Source organism: Hevea brasiliensis, chromosome 18 (assembly GCF_030052815.1).
Source record: "Hevea brasiliensis isolate MT/VB/25A 57/8 chromosome 18, ASM3005281v1, whole genome shotgun sequence".
Lineage (NCBI taxonomy): Eukaryota > Viridiplantae > Streptophyta > Magnoliopsida > Malpighiales > Euphorbiaceae > Hevea > Hevea brasiliensis.
Window position 1 is genome coordinate 43145417 of NC_079510.1, and position 25944 is coordinate 43171360.

General features: G+C 36.5%; 1 pseudogene; it reads left to right on the top strand.

Moving 5' to 3' along the window:
* Positions 1–594: 594 nt before the first annotated feature.
* LOC110653695 (adagio protein 3-like) lies at positions 595–17446 on the top strand (annotated as a pseudogene).
* Positions 17447–25944: the final 8498 nt, after the last annotated feature.

Below are 25944 nucleotides of genomic sequence, written 5' to 3' on the forward strand. Positions count from 1 at the left end.
TAAATAAATTTTATTTATTAATTATAATAAAATTTACACAAAATCTATCATATTAATAATTATACAAAACCGTTATTTATTCTAAAATTTGGACATAAATTCGAGGATCAAATGTATGGATTGGGGCAAATCAAAATCAATATCTCCTCTTGTACCAAAAAAAAAAAATATATATATATATATATATCTCCTCCGCAAGATCGATGACGTGGATGCTTTAAATGGTGGACTGTCATGTCGACATATTTTCTCTCAAGATATATTCCGACACGTGTTTATCAGTTAACCTACGTGGATGTATGTTCTTTCACTATGCCCCCACTGCTTCTTTATACTACCAAATTGCCATTTCTCAATTTCAGCTCTCATCATCCCATGCCTTACATTTTAGCATTGGAAAATCTAAGCTGATTTTTTTTATTAAAGTAAATTCTATGAAAATAATATTTTAATATAAATTAATATTATAATTAAATAATAAAAAAATATTTTTTTTTATTTTTTATAAAATAATTAAAAAAATATTTTATATATAAATTATTTTTTTCAAAATAAAAGTAGCGTTAGAATTTTGAAAAATAAGTTCCGACGCAGAACGCAATGGCACCATACTCAGTCCACTAGCCCCTTTCTCCTTTTCTGTCTCCCACGCACACACGGAGACTCGCCAGAGGGAGAAAAACACTTATGTCGAACCTTGAACTAGAAGAGGATAAGGAGGAGTCTCAGAGCTCTGGCAAAAGGCTAAAATTCACAAAGCAGCAGAAGAAGATGAAGAGGAACTGGAAGAACAAGGGCGAAACGAGCTTCCGTTCGAGGCAGGACTCTTCTTCCACCCAACTACGCCTACATTTATCGTCGTTTCCGATGCTTTCGAGCCAGATTTTCCCATCATTTATGTCAACAACGTCTTCGAGATCCTCACTGGCTACCGTGCTGACGAGGTCCTCGGTCGCAACTGGTATTGCTCCAATGTTGTCTTTTCTTAGTAATTCCTTTTTTCCTCCCCTTTTCGTTTTCTGAGAGAATGGAGGAAAATGATGGTGATTTGATTGAAATGTATGTTGGATAGTTAGGTGGAGGCTGGCTGAAACTGGTAATTATTTTGATTTGGTAAAGAAAAGGAACAAATTTTTTTGCTTTAATTTTCTGTTTGGTTGCTGAGAAAATGGAAGAAAATTGAACTGGGAATGTTGTGGTGGATGATGAGTTTTCCTGTAGGTAAAAAATGGTTTAGATTTTTTGGTTTTTGGTTATTCAATTCTGAATTGCGAGGGTAATTTCTGGAATTGGATTTATGATGTTGTCGATTGTGGTCAACCAACTTCGTCTTGACTTTTCCTTCAAGAAGGATAAATTAAAAGGAAAAATTTCTTAAAAGAAAGCAGGGTGTTTTCATCCGGTGTGGGTTTATGGTGGGGGTGGTGGAAGGTTGGTTCCAGCATCAATGTTGGCAGTGCTTGTGCAATGGTATAGATGGAATGAAAATTGCAAGAGCTTTATACTATGCTTTTCCTTTTTAGAAGGTAAATGCGGCAATGATACTGTTGGATTTGGAGGAAGAAAAAACTAAGAAATTTAAGAGAGATTTATGCTAGAACAAGTAGAAGAAAGAAAACCATAAATACATCACTTAAATAGAGGATTTACATATACACATTCAAAGATTTTTTTTTTCTTTCTTTTCTTCCTCATTTTGCTAGCTCTCTCAAAACACTCTTTCTAGCTCTCTTAAGTTTTCTCTGCACCCTCTAATTCCAGCAGCAACTCTCACTCTTTCCAGCAGCAGCAGCAGCACTGATGAGGATCATCATGGAGGACCACCACCCTTCAAAGGGGAAATCACTTGGGCGGGAGCTAAGCAACTTCAAAGCATGCTCGTGGACCATAAAAGGATTTTCGGCTTAGAAGGGGAGCTGCATAAGGCCTAGCTTGCTTGCTTCAAGAATCTAAGTGGATCACCATGTGCCAAGTTGGAGCTTCCATTGCCACGTCAACAGCCACGTCAGATTCCATTGCCACGTCACCGACCACATCACCAGTCACTTTGGACATGCCTCATGCCACCTTGGAGTCCACTTGGCAGCCACCTAGGTGTTTGTAGGGCTCACGCCACGTGGAGAGAGCTCATTGGTTCATTTGAATTAAAGAGAGCTACTTTTTGACCAAGTGGGCCTTAATATTCTGCCACAAAGAGGGACTAATTGCTGCCACCTTCTGCCCTTTTGCAATTAATGCTGCTACCATTTTTTGTCTTTATAATTAATCCACTTACTATTCTTGTTAGAATAGCCAACATGGCACAATTATTTGTAACTTTTGTCTTAACAATTTTAGCTTGTGTTTCTGTAACCCTAGGTTTATAAGGAAGAGAATACCATCTTCTTCCTTCAGTTTTTATTTCTGCTGTACATGAGAGCCTCCCTTAGAGAGAGTTTGAGTTTTCTTTCTTGCTAGTTTCTGGAAGAACTAGAACTTAGGCAACTTGATCACATGCCTATTTTACTTGATGATCAATGTAATCTCCCACAAGTTGGGTTATTGTGTTGACACTTGATCTGTTCCTCTTTGAAATATATATTATGGTGCTTCTTTTTCCATAGAGATTGCATCTTATTTTGTTCAAAGAAAACTTGTTATGGTGTTGATGATTCTTGGGTTCCATTAGAGGTCTGCATCCTTAGGCAATGTTGATTTGGGTGCTTATCATATTGGTATCAGAGCATTAGGGCATCAAATCAAGTAAGTATCCTTCATTCCTTATCTTCCTTTAGTTGATTTTTCTGTTTGGTTTAATCTTCTAAGGCATTTTGCCAAATATGACATTTCTAGGGTTTTTGTTTTTCTTCATCTTCCATGTTTTTCATTTTTGTTTCTAATACTTGCTACTGAAATCTTCATCTAGGGTTTTAGAGAAGTTTCTTTAGATCTGTCTTTGATTCCAGTTTTGTCTTAGGGTTTAATTTATATTCTAGCTTATACCATCTTTGTGCTAGCTAATTTCTTTGAACTCTTGTATAATATCAAGCATGTTGAGCCTACTGCAGTAATTTTGATTTATGAGAGATTGATGAATTGATGACTGAAATTGGGAATTGACATGATTAGTAACTGATAGCAATGCAATTTTGATGATATATCTACTGCCCTATTTGGAGTTCGTGGTGTTTGTGCTGGAATTGTGATTTCTTACCATTGGGGAAAATTATAGAAATGTGGGGTTAAAGTTTGAATTTGGCTTTGAAATTTCACTAGAATCATTTGAGTATAATTATTTTGCTTCATACCAAATTTGAGGTGAAAATACCACTGTTTGCCTATTGAACCAAATTTTGCGGAGAAACTGAACTATTTTTAGTTCACATAGCAAACCAACCCAGAAAACTCTGAAAATTTACAGCCTTTTTATATCTCATTTCACTAGTTCCTGTGTCAATTTTGGGAGTTTTTTTAACATTGTTTGCCTAGCAAACTAAAATTTTACGGTAGACTTGATCAAATTTAGTTCACATAAGAAACTAATCCAGAAAACTCTGAAAATTTATAGGCTATTTATAACCCATTTCAGTAGTTCCCATGTCAATTTTGGGGATCGTTTGATACTGTTCTTTAATCGAACCAAAATTTTGCGGTAGACCTGATCAAATTTAGCTTATATAGTAAACCCCCTTAGAAACTCCTGAAATTTTACTAGTTGTTGGCCAGTATTGGGTTTCTAGTGTGTACCAAATTTCAGATCAAAATATAGTCGTTTGTGGGGTGAACTAAAATTGGAGCATATTTTTGGTAAATTATGTTAACTGCTGGTATCTGTGCTGCATTGATTACAAATTTTAATATTTGAGCTTGATATCATTTCATTAAGTTGTCTTCATTCCAGTTTACTAACTCTTCATTTGGTGTCTATATCTTATTTTGACCCCAGTGTCACATTGCTTGTTCTTGTGTCACGTGTTGTTCCTTGTCGTTCTTGATCATTTTGTTTAAAATTTGTAAGTTTTTGAATTGCCATTGGTATCTTAGTTCCAAGGGAACCAAGTAAGAAGAAGTAAGTGGTAAAAGGCTTGAGGGTGTGAGTGCATTAGAGGGTAAAAGCCATCTGTTTGTGTGAAACACCTAGAAAGGGTTAGCCATTTCCTACTAACTTGTTTTCTTGCAGCTCAAAATCATGTCAAATGAAACTGGTAGTAGTGGGGAGAGAGTCCTAGTTGATGAAGCTATGTATAGGGACGCCATGGCTGCACAATTTGAGAGGTTGACCTTGGGCATGAATACATTGAGGGATGACGTGAATAGGATTTTGGAGGAGATGAGAAGGGATAGGGAAGAGAGAGCAAGGGGTAAAGATGATGCTAGGGATAGAAGGCAAGATGTGAGAAATATAGGGGAACCAAGAGTGGAGAACCTTGAGGGTGAAGTGCATGTTGAGGAAGAGTTTAAGGAAGCAATAGAAGAAGAATTTGATGTTGGAAACTACAACTGTGGTGGTAGGGGTTATAGACCATCTAGGCCCAGGGGAGCTAGAGGTAGAAGAGGAGGTAGGTTGCTTAGATTTGGGGAGTATAGATTTGGTGATTATGGATATGGGAGCCCAGAAGAGAGGGTAGACACTAATGTGGGTAGTATTAAGATGAAAATTCCTCCCTTTCATGGGAAGGAGAATTCGGATGCTTACATGGAATGGGAAAGGCAATTTGAGCTAATTTTTTAGTGTCATAACTATAGTGAAGAAAAGAAGGTGAAATTTGCAACTGTAGAGTTTAAGGAGTATACTATAGTATGGTGGGACCAGTTGATGGTTAGGAGAAGGACATTAGGTCTTAGATCCATTGCTTCTTGGGAGGCTATGAAAGAAGCAATGAGGGAGAGGTTTGTTCCCCAACACTACTTTAGGGAACTCCACCAAAGGTTGCAAAGGATGACACAAGGAGGGAAGAGTGTAGAGGAGTACTATAAGGCAATGGAGATAGCCTTAGCAAGGGCACAATTAGATGAACCTCCAGAGGCTACTATGGCACGTTTCCTAGCTGGTCTTAACATGGAAATTGCACATGTTGTTGAGTTGCACTCTTACACTAATTTGACTAAGTTGGTGCACATAGCCATTAAAGTAGAAAAACATTTGAAGATGAAGAGAGCTTTGAAGTATGGTAGTGGTGTCCATTTAGCTCTAAAGGCCCCTTGGAAACCAAATGTAGATAAGACTTTTAAGGGTGAGAAAGAAATTCTTAAGTTTAGGAAAGAAGAGTGGAAGGGGAAAGAAAAGGTAGAAAGTAAAGATAAGGGAAAGGGGGGGGTACTATCACTACTAGGACTAGAGATGTGAAGTGTTTCAAGTGTTTAGGATACGGGCATTATGCTTCCCAATATTCTAACAAGAGAGTCATGGTGATTAGGGAAGATGGGGAGGTAGAGAGTGAGGAAGAAAATGAATCCGAACCTTTGATGTTAGTTGAGGGGAATGAAAATGAAGAGGATGTGCACGTTGAAGAGCCATCCGATGGGTATGACTTTGCATTGGTTACCATGAGGACCTTGAGTGCTCAACCTATTGTGGATAGTGATGAGTTGCAAAGGGAAAACATCTTTCATACTAGGTGTGTGGTGAAGGAGAAATTGTGTAGCATGATTATAGATGGGGTTAGTTGTTGCAATGTGGCTAGTTCCTTACTTGTGGAGAAATTAAGATTGCCTACCCTTAAGCATCCTAAACCTTATGGGTTACAATGGCTAAGTGATTGCAACTAAGTGAAGGTAACTAAGCAAGTAGTGGTACCTTTCACTATAGGGAGCTACCATAATGAGGTCTTATGTGATGTAGTGCCCATGATAGCTACACATATCTTGCTAGGTAGGCTATGGCAGTATGATAGGTATGTGATTCATGATGGGAGGAAGAATTATTACAATTTGAAGAAAGATGGCCACACACATGCCTTGGTGCCCTTGTCACCATCACAAGCACATGAGGACTAAATGAGAATATTGAGGGCTATTCAGGAGAGAAAAGAAAGTTGGAGAGAAAAATTAAGAGAGGCCGAGCACAAGAGTGAAGAAAGTAAAGAAACGAGTGATGGGAAAGAGAAAAAGAAAGAAGTGAAAGAAAAGAAAGTGAGTGTAATGGAAAAGGGAGAGGGCTCGGGACAAAAGGAGAGAAGAGAGAAAAATATGAGCTTGTATGTTGGGGGAAGGGAGTTGAGAGGAGCTTTGAGGGGTGGGATGCCATTATGCATTCTCATGTATAGGGAGAATTATTTAAATGTTTCTGACCTTAACCCCAATCTTCCTTCTTGTATTTTCTCTACTTGTATTTCATTATTTTATGTCTCCTCACTCATATCGAAGTGTAGTTCTAGGCATTCTAGCTATCCGGACAACACTGGTCACCGGAACAGTAGAACGCACTACTGAACATAGGGGTGTTACAGGCCGAGCATAAGAGTGAAGAAAGTAAAGAAAAGAGTGATGGGAAAGAGAAAAAGAAAGAAGTGAAAGAAAAGAAAGTGAGTGTAATGGAAAAGGGAGAGGGCTCGGGACAAAAGGAGAGAAGAGAGAAAAAGATGAGCTTGTATGTTGGGGGAAGGGAGTTGAGAGGAGCTTTGAGGGGTGGGATGCCATTGTGCATTCTCATGTATAGGATTTAAATGTTTCTGACCTTGACCCCAATCTTCCTTCTTCTGTTGTGTCTCTTTTGCAGGAATACTAGGATGTGTTTCCTGATGAGATACCTTCGGATTTACCACCTATTAGAGGTATTGAACACGAAATAGATTTCATTCCTGGTGCTCAAATTCCTAATAGACCAGCCTATAGGAGTAGTCCAGCTGAGACTAAGGAGCTTCAAAGACAGGTAGATGAGCTTTTGGCTAAGGGACATGTCCGTGAGAGCATGAGTCCTTGTGCGGTTCCTGTTTTGCTTATGCCAAAGAAGGATGGAATGTATAGGATGTGCGTGGATTGTAGAGCTGTGAATAAAATCACTGTAAAGTATCGCCACCCTATTCCTAGATTGGATGATTTATTGGATGAATTGCATGGTTCTTGTTTTTTTAGTAAGATTGATTTGAAGAGCGGTTACCATCAAATTAGAATGAGAGTTGGTGATGAATGGAAAACTGCCTTCAAAACAAAACATGACTTATATGAGTGGCTAGTAATGCCTTTTGGTCTCTCTAATGCCCCTAGTACTTTCATGAGGCTTATGAATCATGTTTTGAGAGCTTTTATTGGACAGTTTGTTATTGTCTACTTTGATGATATTCTTGTCTATAGCAAAAACATTGATGATCATTTACATCATTTGAAATTTGTGTTTGATGTGTTGAGAAAAGAAAAATTATATGCAAATGTGAAAAAGTGTTCTTTTTGCTTAGAAAGAATTGTGTTTTTGGGATTTGTTGTGAGTAGCAAAGGTGTTGAAGTAGATGATGAAAAGGTTAAGGCAATTAGAGATTGGCCAACACCTAAAAATGCATTTGAAGTTAGGAGCTTTCATGAATTAGCAAGTTTTTATAGGAGATTTGTACATTTGTTTGGGGTAAAGAACATGAACATGCATTTGCCATGTTTAAAGGGAAATTGTGTTCTGCACCTTTATTAATTTTGCCTAATTTTTACAAGAAATTTTAGATTGAATGTGATGCATCAGGTGTAGGGATTGGAGCTATTCTCATGCAAGAGAAACGTCCAATTGCTTACTTTAGTGAAAAGTTGCATGGTGCCACATTAAATTATTTTACATATGACAAAGAATTGCATGCATTAGTTAGGGCATCAGAGACATGGCAACATTATCTATGGCCTAAGGAATTTGTCATACATTCTGATTTATAGTTACCAGATTTGTCACCTTCACCTGGGTACCGCGTTCCAGATCGCGAGTCCCAGATCGGGGGACGTTTGCGTCCCACAACGCTGCGGGACGCGTTCTGAAACATCAAATCTAGTGAATCCATTCACTCAACATTAAGCATCACTGTGAATAGAAAATCAAAGGGGAAAAATTGAAGTAAGGGGAAGAAATACAAAGAATTTGAATAATCGTAATCTAAATATTGATTTTTTTTCTCTGTTTTTCTTCTCAGCAGTGGGTACAATGCTTCTGCCTCAAATCATAACCAATAAAATCACCATTGTGAAAAATCTGTATCTGCCATTGTTGGGACTTGGGAGCTTGCAGCGAACACAGAATCATCACCAACAGGATCATGAAGATCTCAACAAATCACCATTTAAAAAAGGGAAAAAAAGGCATGAAGGATAGGAGGAGATTCGATTCGACTTTGGACCAAGAATATACAAGAAGGAAACAATTTGAAGTCTGGACTCTGGAATTGTTGGTAACTGAAAAGAAAAAAACAGGATGAAAAAGCAGAGGATGGGATGAAAGGAAAAAATCAGCGTTGATGAAGATGAAGTTGAGTAGGAGACAAATCCTCTCCATAACACGTCTCTGAGCAAGAAGCTTCTGGAGTCTGGACTCTATGCCTCTATCTAGCAATTAATTTATTAAAAAAATAAAACACACTTTTATTTAATTTTAGTGGCTCCAGCTGTCTAGTGCATTTTATTTCAATTTTTTTATTTATTCTTTTTAATATTAAAAGTAAAGTATTCAATTTTTAATAATTGATTTTTAAAAAAATATTAATATGATATATATATAATTACTTGTTTTACGCATAAAAATAAAATATTTAAATTAAAAATAATAAAAATAATTACATTAAAAATGATAAGACATACATGCAATGCACATATATCAAAAGGCCAATATGTGCTTGCGTGTATATTTATATATATTAAAAATAATATTTTACATATATTTATTAGTTATGAGACTTTAATAAAGATTAAATTTTTTTTTACCTACTTATTTAAAAATTGATGAGTTATATTTTAATTAATAAGCCCTTTAATTTTAATAAGTACTACTAGTATGTTATTGGATGAGAATATTAATACTTTTTTTAAAATAGGAGATTAGGACAGTGAGACTCGTATATAATTTTATGAGATGGATGATATATATTTAGTCATTGGATTAAATCATGCTAGATATTATTAATATCTTTTTAATTTTTACAATAATATAATAAAAATATTACAATTATAATTAAATAAGAGTGTAAGGTATTCTATTAAAAATTTCTCATATCCCAATCAAATTAAATTGTAAGATAATTAGATATTAAAACTTTACAAAACTTAGCTCATATATTAAAAAAAATAGATAAATTAATATTCAATATAATCAAATTCACTCCAAGTGGAGAATCACAAATTTTTAATTTATTATAATTTCAGAGTACAATTTCTAGCAATAATAGTTCAAGCATCACTAAATAGAGATTATTTTATAATTTTACTCAAAAAATAACTGCACAGAAATATGAATTAGTATTAAGTAGCTTATAGATATACACATAATCATATAATACTATAATATTATATGTATACGATTCATGTAGTTAAATATAATCACAATAATAAAGATTATACTGTAAGTCATGAAGTATTATATTAAATACCGACTAAAATAGTTTAATAATTAATATACATCATTTTAATTGCTTAATAATAAAGTAACTTATTATAATCCTAATTATTTGATGAAATAACTTAAATTATAATAAAAGGACCATTTAAGTTAAAGGCTGTATTTTATAATTAAATAACTTTTATAATTTAAGATATTAATTTAATAATTATTCTTCACGTTTTTAGGTAATTAAATGTAAATAAAAGTAATTGAAAATTAAAATTATAACAAAGGAAAAAGACAATTGCCCACAGAATACGAATATAATACGGAAAAGTCATTGATTTGTATTAATATCTATATAATTGATATTATATTAAAGAAATAATAGGAAACAGAGTTGGAATATATATGGAATTTAATATTATTAAGGAAAACATATCAAACAAAATAGAATCATTCATCTGTACCAATTGTAAATCAAGTAAAGATATAGAAACAGAGTAGGATATGAAACAAAACAAATGCCGAAACAGAGTAGGATACGAAAACTAGGTCTGCTGACTTTACATTAGTACAGTGCAGTTTTCTAATGTAAAGCAAGCTGCAGCTGCTGCACGCCATTCACCCTTTGCAGAGAATAAAGTTTCATTTTCTTTTTCACATAAACATGGTGTTCGGAAAAAATAGATCAGATCAGGAAAAAAATTCCATTAAAATACATGAAGATTCAAGTGATGAGAATGAAGATGTAGAATCAATTGAGAAACCAAATCTCAAAATTGAAAACGCATCAATGCAGAAACAACAAGATTCAACAACAAAGCCACTATTGAGTGAAATCAATGTTATTGGAGCATCCAAAGGAAAGAATTCAGGAGGAACAAAGTGTTGGTCATGCAAGCATTGTAACAATCAATTCAATAGTTCATACACAAGAATTCACTATCACTTTTTTGGAGCTCCACCAGGGAAGAAAGCAGGAATTCAACGTTGCCCAGCACTCATGAAAGATAGAGTTAAATATGAAAAGGTGAGAAGAATGGTTGAAGAAGCAGAGAAATCAGGTGTGTCTTCATCTCTAAAAAATTCCACAATTTGCACAAAGCTTAAACCAATTGTTGCTAAAGCTAATCCTATAGCAAGTGCTTTTAGCATGATGGAAAGGGATGCGGTGGACTTAAAAGTGATGAGAGGGCTATGTGCTAATGGAATTCCTTTTAATGTTCTACGAAATCCTCAATTTTGTGAGATGATTACAGCAATTAACAATGCCCCAAAAGGATATAAAGCACCCTCTTATGAAAAAGCAAGAACTATATTGTTAGATGAATGTAAAAGAGATGTAGAGAAAGACTTAGCTATGATCAAGGATACTTGGTATACTCAAGGGGTGTCTGTTGTTTCTGATGGGTGGTCCAATGTTAAACATCGACCTTTGATTAATGTTATTGCAGCTAACAATCGAGGAGCTATGTTCATGTATGCTGATGACTTTTCAGGCATCGAAAAAACAGGTTATATATATCTGGTTATATATATCTTCGAATGTCAATTATTTTTGTTGAAAATTGAGCATTAAATTATAGTAAAATTATTCTAAAATGTTTTTTTTTTTTTAGGTCATGCTATAGCTGAATACTTACTCAAGGCTATTGAAGAAGTAGGGCCTTCTAATGTTCTTCAAGTAATTACTGATAATGCATCAAATTGCAAAGCTGCAGGAAAGGAGATAGAGAAGGTATATAAACACATTTTTTAGTCTCCTTGCGTTGTCCATACTCTCAACCTAATTTTCAAGGATTTTGCTCAAAAGTTTGATTGGTTAAATGATACTTATAAAAGAGGAAAATGCATTGTGAAATATATTATCAATCACACACAAGCATTATCCATCTATAGGACACAATCAAGTTGGAATTGCTAAAAGTAGCAAAAACTAGATTTGCTTCACATTACATCTTGTTGAAAAGGTTGTTAGTTTGTAGAGAAGCTCTTGCAACCACTATTGTTCTTAAATCATGGAAGGAGTGGACAAAAAATGGGGATGAGAAAATGAAGACAACGGGTGCGTTAGTTGCTGAAACAATTAGTGATGATGAATTTTGGGAGGAAGTAGAAAATATAGTAGCTATAACTAAGCCACTGTATTTGTTGATTAAGTTTAGTGATGGTGAAGGCCCAAAGCTAGGAGAGATTTATGAAAAAATGGACAGCATGCTTGGAGAATTAAAGGATATAATGACAAATAATAAATATAAAGATAGTTATGAACAAATGGAAGCTATTGTAGTAGAAAGATGGGCGAAGATGAATATTCCCATGCATTGTTTTGGTTTTGCTCTCACACCCAAATTTTATGATCATCACTACTTAGAAACACCAGCTCCTAGAGGAGTACCTAGAAAGGCTCCAAATCTTGATAAAGAAGTTGTTTTAGGTGTTATGGATGCTTTTGAAAGGATAGCAGAAAATGGGGCAGAACAAAAGCTTTTACGTGAGCAATTTGTAATTTTTCATATGAAGAAAGGGATATACAGCATGCCAGCAGCTCAAATTGATGCTGTAACAATGGATTCAATTGATTGGTGGTCAACATATGGGTCTGAAACTCCAGAACTAGCAGAGGTAGCAAAAAAGGTATTATCTCAACCAATTAGTAGCTCTTCAGCTGAAAGGAATTGGAGTACATACTCTTATATTCATAATGTTAAGAGAAACAGGTTAAATTGTACAAGGGCAGATAAATTAGTATTTATTCACTCAAATATTCGCTTTCAATCTCGTTTCTTTGAGAGTTATGTGACAAGACCTCATAAAAGATGGGATATGGATCCAGAAAATTCATATTTGGAGGATTCAGCTATAAAACTAGAGGATATGGGATGGAGATCGTTAGATGATGACAATGATTTTGATGTCACAAAGACCATTGAAGAAGATGAAGATAACTACACCAAAAACAAAGGGAAGAAGCAAAGGAAAAACTGAAATTGATTTAAACTAGCTTTTTTTTTTTTTTTTCTACATTATTGATTTATGAACTTTTCTAAATTTCAATCATGTTTTAGTGTCTTAATATATGTTGCATTTGAAATTATACTTTGTGTTATGGAATGCAATTATATTTGAAGTTTGATTTTTTTTTTGATTTGATATTTAATGGTTTTTCTTTATATTATTTCAATATTAATATATCCTATTGAATTTCTAAAACTAACAAAATTAAATAAAAAATTGCACAAGATAAAAGATTGGTAATGACAAAAAATTTAAAAAGATCATTATTTTAGGCTCAACGAACCCAAAGTACTATTCCAACGTACAGCGTCCCGAAAGAGCGAACCGACTAAGCCTACCCCTAAAGTACCCAAAAATTAACTAAGTGGCGTATCGCGTTCCCGTTCCCGTACCACGAACCGCTGTGTACCGCGTTCCAGGTAACTATGTTCTGATCATGAGTCTTTGAAGTGTATCAAAAGCCAACATAAGTTGAGTAGGAGACATGCTAAATGGGTAGAATTTATAGAGTCTTTTCCTTATGTTGTGAAATATAAGCAGGGCAAAGAGAATGTGGTAGCTGATGCACTCTCCCGCAGGTATAATCTTGTTACTACTCTTGATTCTAAATAATTGGAATTTGAGTATGTTAAAGAATTATATGAGCATAATGATGACTTTGCTGCCATATTCCATTCATGTGAGAAATCTGCATTCCAAAAGTACTTTAGGCATGATGGATATTTGTTTAAAGAAAATAGATTGTGTGTGCCTAAAAGTTCTTTGAGGGAGTTGCTTGTAAATGTGAGTCATAGTGGAGGCCTTATGGGGCATTTTGGTGCTGCCAAAACACGAGATGTCCTTAGGGAGCATTTCTTTTGGCCCCACATGAGAAAAGATGTTGAGAGACTATGAGCTAGATGTGAGACTTACAAGAGAGCAAAGTCTAAGGTGATGCCTCATGGGCTATACACACCTTTACCCGTGCCTAAGCATCCTTGGGTTGATTTGTCCATGAACTTTGTCTTGGGATTGCCTAGGTCACAAAGGGGTCATGATTCAATTTTTATTGTTGTGGATAGGTTTTCAAAAATGACTCATTTTATCCCATGTTACAAAAATGATGATGCTACATATGTTGCTAATCTATTCTTTAGGGAGGTTGTTAGGTTACATGGTATACCTATAACCATTGTGAGTGATAGGGATGTCAAGTTCTTGAGTCATTTTTGGAAGGTTCTTTGGGAAAAATTGGGAACTAAGCTACTTTTCTCTACTACTTGCCATCCCCAAACTGATGGCCAAATAAAAGTAGTGAATAGGACCTTAGTCACACTTTTGAGAGCCTTAGTGAAACAAAATTTAAAGTCTTGGGAGGAATGCATACTATACATAAAATTTGCATATAATAGGGTTGTGCATTCATCTAGTGGATACTCTCCTTTTGAGCTTGTTTATGGTTTTAATCCACTTACTCCCTTGGATTTGTTACCATTGCCTATTGATCATGTTGCTTCATTGGATGGTGAGAAAAAGGCTGAAATGGTTAAAAAGATGCATGAACAAGCTAGGTTGCATCTAGAAAAGAAAAATGAGCAATATGCATCTCATGCTAATAAGGGGCGAAAGCCTATGATTTTTGAACCTGGTGACTTGGTATGGATCCATTTGAGAAAGGAAAGGTTTCCTAACCAAAGGAAATCTAAGTTGCATCCTAGAAGTGATGGCCCTTTTCAAGTGCTTGAAAGAATTAAGAATAATGCTTATAAGATAGAATTGCCTAGTGATTATGGTGTTAGTAATACTTTTAATGTAACTGATCTTACTCATTTCCTTGGTGCAGAAACAAATTCGAGGACGAATTATTTTCAAGTGGGAGAGGATGATGAGGATCATCATGGAGCACCACCACCTTTCAAAGGGGAAATCACTAGGGCGAGAGCTAAGCAACTTCAAAGCATGCTCATGGACCATAAAAGAATTTTCGGCTTAGGAGGGGAGCTGCATAAGGAAGACCTAGCTTGCTTGCTCCAAGAATCTAAGTGAATCACCATGTGCCAAGTTGGAGCTTTGATTGCCACGTCACCAGCCACGTCAGATTCCATTGCCACGTCACCGACCACGTCACTAGCCACTTTGGACATGCCTCATGCCACCTTGGAGTCCATTTGGCAGCCACTTAGGTGTTTGTAGGGTTCACACCACGTGGAGGGAGCTTATTGGTTCATTTGAATCAAAGAGAGCTACTTTTTGACCAAGTGGGCCTCAATATTCTGCCACAAAGAGCGACTAATTGCTGTTACCTTCTGCCCTTTTGCAATTAATCCTGCTGCCATCTTTTGTCTTTATAATTAATGCACTTACTATTTTTGTTAGGATAGCCAACATGGCACAATTATTTGTAACTTTTGTCTTAACAATTTTAGCTTGTGTTTCTGTAACCCTAGGTTTATAAGGAAGAGAATACCATTTTCTTCCTTCATTTTTTATTTCTGCTGTATATGAGAGCCTCCCTTAGAGAGAGTTTGAGTTTTCTTTCTTGCTAGTTTCTGGAAGAACTAGAACTTAGGCAATTTGATCACTTGCCTATTTTACTTGATGATCAATGTAATCTCTCACAAGTTGGATTATTGTGTTGACACTTGATCTGTTCCTCTTTGAAATATATATTCTGGTGCTTCTTTTTCCATAGAGATTGCATCTTATTTTGTTCAAAGAAAACTTGTTTTGGTGTTGATGATTCTTGGGTTCCATTAGAGGTCTGCATCCTTAGGCAATGTTCATTTGGGTGCTTATCAAGCACTCTCTTCCTTTATATGGAAAGAATGTTTTCTTTAGTTAACATAGCCCATACTTGCACCATGCTTGAGTATGGCTATTTCTTTGCTTGTACACATATATTTTTACCTACTAAATCTCATCAACTCCAACATATACCATTTTGGAAATTGTACTTGTTTTGAGAATTCAAATCAATAAATAGAAAACTGCAACAACTTCAGTCTCTCTTTCACACACATTCACTTTTTCTTGCAATTCTATGCTTTTATTCTATACTTTTTGCAATTCTGTCATTGTATTATTTATTTTGAGAATTCTATGTTGTGGACATATTAACCATTTTGGAAAATTGTTTTCAGTCGGTTCTTACAATATAGGGATCCTCGTGCTCAAAGATGGCATCCATTAGTAGATCCTGTTGTTGTTTCTGAAGTAAGAAGATGTCTTGAGGAAGGTGTCGAATTCCAGGGTGTGCTTCTCAATTTTTGGAAGGAGGCTACTCCATTGGTAAACAGATTAAGACTTGCACCTATACATGATGATCATGGGACTGTTACACACATCATTGGTATTCAAGTGTTTTCAGAAGCAAAAATAGATCTGAATCATGTGTCTTATCCAGTTTTCAAAGAGACTTGCAATCAGCAGTGTGATCAATCAGCTGCATTTTCTAATTTGAGTGAACAATCACCATTTAATCATCATCAGGAAATATGTGGGATACTTCAATTATCAGATAAGTATTGGCTCACAACATTTTATCTCGCTTTTGCATCCATTGGGTCTGTATGCAGAAGGATTCGCCAATTAACAAAAAATGAGCATGTGAGGAAGATGTTATGCCAAAATGCTTGGGGAAGAGAAGTCACTGGTGCACTGGAGCTGATGACTAAGAAGTTAGGTTGGGGACGTCTGGCTAGGGAATTAACCACTCTTGAAGCTGTGTGCTGGAGGAAACCGACAGTTGGAGGAGCAGTTGAGCCTTCTCGTTGTAATTTCAGTGCGTGTGCGGCAGGGAATAGACTTGTTTTGTTTGGAGGGGAGGGAGTTGACATGCAGCCAATGGATGATACATTTGTTCCTAATCTTGATGCTGCAAATCCAGAGTGGCAGCGGGTGAGTGTAAAATCATCTCCACCTGGGCGCTGGGGCCACACTCTCCTGTCTCAATGGTTCCTGGTTGGTGGTATTTGGAGGATGTGGAAGGGAAGGGTTGCTCAATGATGTTTTTGTTCTGGACTTGGATGCCAAACAGCCGACATGGAAGGAAGTTTCTGGTGGAACTCCTCCTCTTCCTCGATCTTGGCGTAGCTCTTGCACAATAAAAGGTTCTAAATTGGTTGTCTCAGTTGGATGCACAGATGCTGGGTTACTTCTGAGTGACACTTGCCTATTGGATCTCACTACAGACAAGCCAATGTGGAGAGAGATTCCAACTTCTTGGGCTCCTCCATCTCGATTAAGACATTCACTCTCAGTTTATGGTCGAACAAAAATTCTTATGTTTGGTGGCCTTGATGGGCACTTGCGATTGAGATCAGGTGAGGCCTACACCATTGATTTGGAGGATGAAGAGCCACTGTGGAGGCAACTAGATTGTAATGCAATCACTGGCATAGGCAGCCAAACTTCTGTGGCTCCTCCTCCAAGACTTGATCATGTGGCTGTCACCATGCCCTGTGGGAGGATTATAATCTTTGGTGGTTCAATTGCTGGGCTGCATTCTCCTTCTCAACTTTTCCTGTTGGATCCTTCTGAGGAGAAACCATCATGGAGGATTCTCAATGTTCCTGGCCAGCCACCTAAATTTGCCTGGGGCCATAGCACGTGTGTGGTTGGAGGGACAAGAGTCCTGGTATTGGGTGGGGAGGAATGGATACTAAATGAATTGCATGAATTGTGCTTAGCCAGCAGGTAAGACTGAGAACCATAGTGTAACAATGAAGCTGGTCACATGATGACCATACACAATTTTAGCACCAACTGTTTCAGAAAGCTCTGCTTTATGGGCTGTGCCATTTGAGGGTTTTTCTTTTCTAATTGATTGCTTCTTTCTGTATTATGACACGCTTTTGAATCATGTGTTGTCCATACAACTATACCTTTGAGGATCATAGTTTTCTATGTTTATGTAAACTTTCTTCAATATGAGCACAATATAAATTTGTATTTTTTGGTTTGCAATTGCGAACATATATTATTTAAATCTAAAGACTAAAATGTGAGAATTTCAATGTAGTTAACTTCCACGCACACTCCTAATGTTGTATTAGCTAATTTTGCTTTATGCTCTTTGCGCCATTCTTTCCTTTCCATCATCTTTCCCTATAACATTAAGAAACTTTGATAGTTTTATAGCCTATTTAGCATCCATATTAATCAGAAATTGATATGCCACATCCATGTTTATAGGAAACTGTTTGGTATTTAAACTGATATCCCACATGCAGTCAACCTTCTGCACTATTTTAGGAATTGAGTTGTGGTTGAGCTTCATTCTTAATGAGTGGCTTCATGAGGAGATAAATGAGAAACATTGTGGGGTTAAGTGCAGTACAATCAACACCTGCAAGTCATGGTTGCTTTTCTTTTTTGATAAAAGATCTTTCATGGTTGCTGATTCAATTATTAAACATGTTTAGAGCCACGCGTAGGACTCTTGCGTTTTAGATCTCATTGGAAATAAGCTTCTTGCGAAAATGAGTCATGAGCACTAAGCCACTAAACCTTGCCGGGGGCCAATTTGGAATGAAATCGGAGTAAAATTGAATCAGTTCAAATTTGAAATTAAAATTTGTTAATTTCGAAGGGAGTGTCCGTCAAATTATAATTTAATTCATTTTAATTAGAATTTATATAAATGATTAGATTGTTTTACGCATATTTATCTTTTTGTGTTTATGCTTTCCTGATGCCGATTAGAATATCAACAAAATCAAATCGGAGTTGATCAAATCTGTTTTGATTGACTTTGAACTGGATGGGAACTGTCCAGTTCAGTTCAAAACCGGATTTTCCGTATAAATTCAATCATTCAATTTGATTGAATCCGAACTAGAATCAGAACGGAATCGGAACCTTCCGATTCTGGTCTCCTTGATTCTAAAGTTGAAATTGCTAATTTTGGTCCAGTTCGATCCGTTGGCCACCCCAAGTGAGAACCTAAATGCCTGAAAAACTTTTGTGCTCTTTATCTTTTTCTTCGTTGGCCATGTAATTTTACACGTTTCTATCAGAATTCAACTGTTCATATTGGCCTTGCGCTGACAAAAATTTGCATCTGGGTTATTAAATGGCTCTTAATTTTCCTCGGTTCTGATGATTGAAAGAACTTAAATGGTGTTCTCTCTCTGAAGCTTTATGTTAACTAGGGGGTCATGGCAGGATTCATAGCCACGGACGTTTTGACTTGCACATTTGTGTGGAACTCTGCTTTTATCTGGCTGATTATTGAATTTAAGCTTGCTATAAATACATCAACGATCACTTTGAAATTAATAATTGAAAAATGAGAACCATGTTTGCTTCCACTTGATATTCTCTGACAATTTGTGTTTCTTCTGTGGAAAAAGTTGTTTAACCCAAATTCAACTAATAATAAAACTCAAAACTTGTGATATGGGCATTTCTGCATCTCTTTCCTCCATTAACCAAAAGAGAGAAGAAATGAAAAACATTTTGCTTATTAGAACTTGGACCTAATGTTTTAGGCTTGTAAAAGAGTATCATAAATTAGCCGCACATTGTTGGCTCAACAATGTATTAGCATGCCAAAATAACCAAAGTTCTTGTTTTCTGGAAGATCAGTCATGAGTTTTCATATTTAGCTTAAATACATCAAAGTTTTAGTTTGCCCTTGGAGACTCATGCATGAAAACACACAGAGTTGACCTTCTCATGTATTTGCTTCAAATTTTGTTTCTATCAAACACTCTCTGTAGTTGATTTACCATAGTTACAACAGCTATCCAAAGCTTATTGTAAAAATCTGTCAGCAAGCTGAAAACATGCATGCCTGCTTGAGTTCTTTGTTGAGTTAAAGTGGCTTATATTAGGAGAATTACCGGACACTTAAAGGCCTAAAAATGAAACTCTAAGGGACTTGACATTGAGACCATTTCAACAGCACTAAACTGTTTGATCAAGAAGATGCAGATTAATTAACCAAGATCTGTTCCCAAGAAAATCCATTTTTGACGATTTTGTAGGATGCAAGGGTTGGGAATAAAATTAACGGGTGAGTGAGATTGTCCAACACAATCCTGAGTTGAAAAAAAATAGTTTCATCAATATAACATTTAGCAGCTATGAAAAATGTAAGTTATCTAGAATATAAGAGAAAATAAAAAGGCAGGAATCATTGTTACGAGTTTGTTGTTGTAGACAGTTAGCTAAAGCTGAATTGGCAATTAGTTTTTCATTCCCCACAATATTCTTCGTCTCTCATGCTTTTCTCATGGTATCAGAGCAAAAAACCTGTGTAGATCTGGCGGTTATTTTTCTCACCATTCTTTCTTGATCTCCGGCTAGATTTGTAGATTCGGCATATTTTCTTTTCACACCATACCAGATCAGAGTTGTAAGGCATACATGATCACAGGATACATCATTAGATGTGGAAAGCAATTCACAATTCAGTATTGTTGATCTTTGGAATGCAAATTCTGCAGCGATTGTAACATCCGTTACCCGATCTATAGTGAAATCAAAAATGAGCTGTTACATTCGGTGCATGGAGCACTTATCTCTGTATCATTATTTATTATTATTCAATTCTTACCAATTTATTTACAATAATTTATCTGTTTTTGTTAAATGAAAAAACTGCAAGAGTTTCTCTTAAATTTTAACAATTCACCGGTTAAAATATTATTCATAACCTGTTAAATTCTCAATTTCCATATAATTTCCATCACATAATAATCATCAAATTTCATCAACATCGATTCTTCACTCATGTTGCATATACACTAGAAATATCTTTAATTTAAAATTTTATTAACCAACTCGTGTGGCTAAATTAAATTTACATACTTATGATTACAATTCCCAAAATAAAGTTTACAAACTATTTATTATAACATAATGTACACACACATGAGTAAAGATATGCAATGAGGATGATGATGATGCATTTACCTAAAAGTTCGAGGTACAGTGACTCTAGACTTTTCTAGAGATTCAATCTACCTCTTGTCAGCCAAAATCTACACTTTATCTACTTTACCTGCATGAGAAAATAATCTCCGCACTCAGCTAAATAGCTTAGTGGTGCACTCTTAATTTAGAATAAAATAATTTTCATTATGCACATTAACACAAAATATGCTAATAATATTTATGCAAGAGTATTTAAAAATTTAAAAGCAATTATATAACATCATGACATAAATATAAGTCAATAAATCCATACTTGTTAATCATACCATTTAATGAGGTTAAATGCACTTTATTAACTCAACAATCCTTTATAATCACAAATGGGAGCTTTGCTTCTATGCCATAGTAACTTATGACAGATAGTATATAGATTGGATAATAGGACTTGCGGTGTTGACCACTCGGTGGTTTGGGTCGGTATAACACAGGCTTACATTCTCGGTACTGACTACTCGGTGGCTCTGACCGGTATATCACTGGCTTTCATTATCAGTACTGACCACTTAGTGGCTCTAACCGGTATATCACTAGCTTTCATTTTTAGTACTGACCACTTGGTAACTCTGACTGGTAGCATGCCCACCTATCCAATCCTATACTCACTGTCTATACTTACTTAGGCTCAACTTTTTTAATTAACATTAATTCAACATCCTTTGTTTCCATAATTGTCAAGATATGTGTGCCAACATCCTCATGCCATTTCCATATATGCATAGCCTTTGCATTCAAGCATACTAAATACATGTACAACTTGCATTAATGAAGATCACGGCAAAATCTTGCAAATTCCTAAAGGTATATACTATTTTCTATCAAAAATCAGACCAAGTAAATGCAAGAATTAGCTTAAGCTTTCTTCATAAGATTTTTAGATTTATGTCTTAGCTTTAATATAGTTTTTGAATCACTTAATTTGGATTCAATGATCAAAAGTTATGGTCAATTAATCAACAGCTGTCCTTAAGTAAAATTTCAACTTTATCAGTTACAGGGCTGATTCTGGACACATTTTGGAGCGTAAATTTGAATAAGTTGTAATCAGATTTTATCAATTCATTCATGAAAGTTGATCCCTTGGATCTTAACTTTCGAACAAAATAAGAATCACCTCATTTGGAGTTTCCCATGGTAAGTTATAAACTTTTTAGTCTAGAATGCATCCCACCAGGTTCCAGATTCTGTGCCTTTTCTTCTAGTTAATTTTAAGGTTACTTACCCACAATTTTTGGACAGTATTCCATCATGAAAGTTTAATATTATGTCTTACCTTCCATTTAAATCAAGAATCACCCCATTTCAAAGTCCAGATCTCAAGTTAAACTCATTTTTCTACATACTGTCCAGTTTCTACCTAACCAGGTTTGGATACAATTAGGATTTATAGTTTCTATTCATAGGTCAATTTGACCATCTTAAAGATAGATTCAATCAAAGTAGTCTTTATATGATATGTTCCTACATGTTTAAGTTTCCAGTGGTTCAAAAATCACCTAATTTGGAAGCCTAAATCATGAGTTATAGCTAAATTACTACCCACTGTTCACAGATATAGAGTCCTGAGAATTCTAGGGTTTCAGATTTCTAACTCAGATTTGCACTCAATATTCAAATAATTTACATCTAGAATTTGTAGAGGGTCTCTAAAGCAAAGTTTTAGGCCTATGTTTTAAGTTTTCAAATCATCTTGTATCACCTCAGTTGGAGTTGTACAGAGGAAGATATGCTCTATTTCCTACACAGAGGTCACAGGACTGATTGCTGAAATTCCAGGAATTCTAGTTTTGTAACGCCAAATTTCTCTAAAATTTCAACCACTTTGCCCTAAGAATTAGGTCTGAGTCAAAACAAAGAATTTGTAGGTCTATATCTTAAGAAAATTTTGGTATAAATTACATCTCAATTGGAGCCCTATAACTCAACTTATAACCAAGTTAACACAGACTGCTCACTGGGTATATTATCCTGGCAGCCACCAACCAATGCCTCATAAAGTAATAATTTCTATAACAAGCTTAGAAAAGCACTTACCTCAACTTAATTTCAGAAATTTGCTCCTAATTGTAGCAACTTTCCACCAAAAATTCCAGGCTAATTCAGATCATGGTCTTCGTTCTCCACATCAACAAATTGTGCTTCACCAATACTTGATTCTTCATTCACTTTTACCATGCTTTCATGACTTTATCATCAACTTCTTCAATTCCATCACTAAAACAACATCTTAATTATATGAAATGGCTTTTATAAGTGAGTTTGGATGAAAGAAAATGGAAAAAAAGAGAGAGAATTGGGACGGCAGAATGCTAGGGAGAAAAAGACCACTTTTTCTTGATTTTTATTTCCTTTACTTTTAATCTCCACTTGACATGTGTTTAAGTGTCACGACCCAACCTATGGGCCGGACCGGCACTAGGACCTGGGCCAGCTTAAAGCCCCCGAGGCCCGTAGTAAGCCTAACTGTTCATTAACCCAACTCTAAGGCCCATTTGGGCCCAATTTCAAGAAACCAACCGGACAGAGTCCGGCCATAAAGTGGACCTTTCAACGGGGAGTTTTTGACTCACCCGACCTGTAAACAAAATATATCATCTATTGTGTTGGTCTGCTCACCCTCCACATACTCATATCGGCATAAAAATAAATGGGAGCTCAGCTCCCTCATCCAATCCATCAAACATGCATATAATTTTACAGGTCCACATGACAATTTATATTACAGACCCGAATTATTTAAATATTTCTAACACATGCGGAAATTCTAGGAGTAAATAAAATTACAAAACTATTGATAAACAACCTGCGAGGAAAGGAAGCAGGTTAACCTCAAAAATATCCTCCTGTGGCCTGGAAAAATATTGAACAGGAGTGAGCGTTCGACTCAGAGAGTAAAATATCAATTTTAACCATAATCTCTATAACTATCTAAATCTAATGCACCCTGTAGAGTGAAATGCAACATCCACATCATTTTCACATCATAACATCAAAAAGGTAATTTGGAGCACTCATGCACCCTGTAACATCAATCATAATATATGGGAGCTGATCCTATACTCTCTTAAATCCAACGTGCCAAAAGAACTCATTTCGGACTTCCACTTAAATACCAAATCGGGGTCCCAGCGAAGAACTCAAGCCGTGTCTACCCCGAAGGACCGGGTCCCAGCGAAGAACTCAAGCCGTGTCTACCCGTCCTATCCATAGTCCACACCACATCACACGCACGCCAACGCACGCACACTGCTCCAAATTACCACAACAACATACATGGCACTTTAACATTTATCAATGCATCAAAAATCGTGCCTAGAGTTTAACTACATAAATATATGCATATAAGTGATGCATGGGCATGCTGAACATATAATAATATCGAAATTACAATTAAAATTAATATTTTACTCACAGACTGGACAACGGTCACTGTGGCGGCTGGGCAGAGGAAGAAGGCTGTCCCGGCTCACCTGACAATTACAGTACAATCATTTAATAAATTTGACTCTATACAAACAAGGAAAAAGACCAAATACGTCCTAAGTCGTGCCGAAAATCCGGCAGAGTCTCCCCTATACCTAGGACCTACCCAACCTGCAAAAGAGCTCAAAACACACTTCTATATCCACAATCCATATATCCACAACTCAATCATATCACACAGCCCCTCCTGGGCACATCCAAACAGTCCTCAATCACAATATGTAAATTTACAATTTAGTCCTTATAATTGATCATTTTTGCAAAAACTGCCCAAATAAGCTCTAAAAATTCTAAAATTTTTGCCCCGCGGTCCTTAGCAATATTACTAGGCTATTGCAAAAAGAATCGTAATTTTCTAAGCTACCACGAATATTTTATGGATTTTTAATCCTATTTAAGCACTAGAAAATTACGAAAAAGCAAGGTTCAGGTTTACCTTTGCCGATTCCAACTTCGGGAACGTGCTCGGATGCCCGACAATGGTGGGGTAGCCAAGACCTCGATCCAATTCGAGACTTTTCCATTAGTCGATGCATCGCCGGAATTCACGATCCGATAAGGACTGAATTTCCGCGAATTGAGGATACCTACACCAAGCCCTATAATAATATATAAAAATCGTGGGTGTTACATTCTTCCTTACGTAAAAATTCGTCCTCGAATTTTACACAAGGCAGAATAAAGTACATGATTACACATTGAACAGATAAGGGTACTTGCTACGCATGTCCCGTTCTGACTCCCAGGTGCACTCTTCCACTGACTGGCTCCTCCACAAAACCTTAACCATAAGGATCTGTTTTGATCTTAGCTATCTCACTTGGTAGTCCACTATGGCTACAGGTTGCTCCTCAAATGTCAAGTTCTCCTTTAGTTCTATTACATCCGACTGTAGTACATGAGAAGGATCGGGAATGTATTTCCTGAGCATAGAGATGTGAAACACGGGATGAACGTGAGAAAGGTTGGGTGGTAGCTCCAACCGGTAGGCAACTGCTCCAACTCTATCCGTAACCTCAAAAGGTCCAATATACCGAGGTGCCAACTTGCCCTTCTTTCCAAATCTCATGACTCCCTTCATTGGAAAAACCTTCAGGAATACATAGTCGCCCACTGCAAACTCCACATCCCTCCGTCTGGGGTCTGCATAGCTCTTACATAAAGCCGTCCTCGTTCCCTGATTAAAGGAACTACCTCTGAAGTGTACTGCACTAGGTCTACATCATGCACCTTCGCTTCCCCCATTTCTGTCCAACACAGAGGAGACCTATACTTTCTTCCATATAGTGCCTCATAGGGTGGCATCCCTATACTGGAGTGATAACTGTTGTTGTAGGCAAACTCCACCAAAGCTAGCTGCTCATCCCATTGACCTCCAAAATCCAAAACACTCATGCAAAGCATGTCTTCCAGTGTTTGGATTGTCCTTCAATCCGTCGAGGGTGGAAAGCCGTCGAAGTTCAATCGTGTGCCAAGTGCCTCCTGCAACTTTCTCCAAAACCGAGAAGTGAATGGGGCCCTCTGTCGATATTATGGAAGCGGAACTCCATGCAATCGACTATTTCTCGAATGTAGAGCCGCATCTCACGTAGTATGTAGTCTTTACTGGTAAGAAGTGAGCCGATTTGGTCAAGCGGTCTACAATTACCCATATCGAATCATATCCTCGCGTGGTACGAGGCAACCACAAAATCCATAGAGATCATTTCCCACATCCAGTCTGGGATAGGGAGCTCTTGCAGCTTCCCTGACGGTCTCTGGTGTTCAAACTTCACCTTCTGACAAGTCAAGCACTTGGACACAAAGTCTGCTATGTCTCTCTTCATGCCATTCCACCAATAGCTATCTTTCACATCATGGTACATCTTGATGGAACCTGGGTGGACATTGTACAGTGTAAGTGTGCCTCTCGCATGATTTCATCTCTGAGATTGTCCACATCGGGCACACATATCCTAGAACCTTGCACTAGGGCGCCATCATTGGCAAATCCGAACTCACCACCTTCACCTTGCTGTACTCTTTCTATAATCTTCATCAAT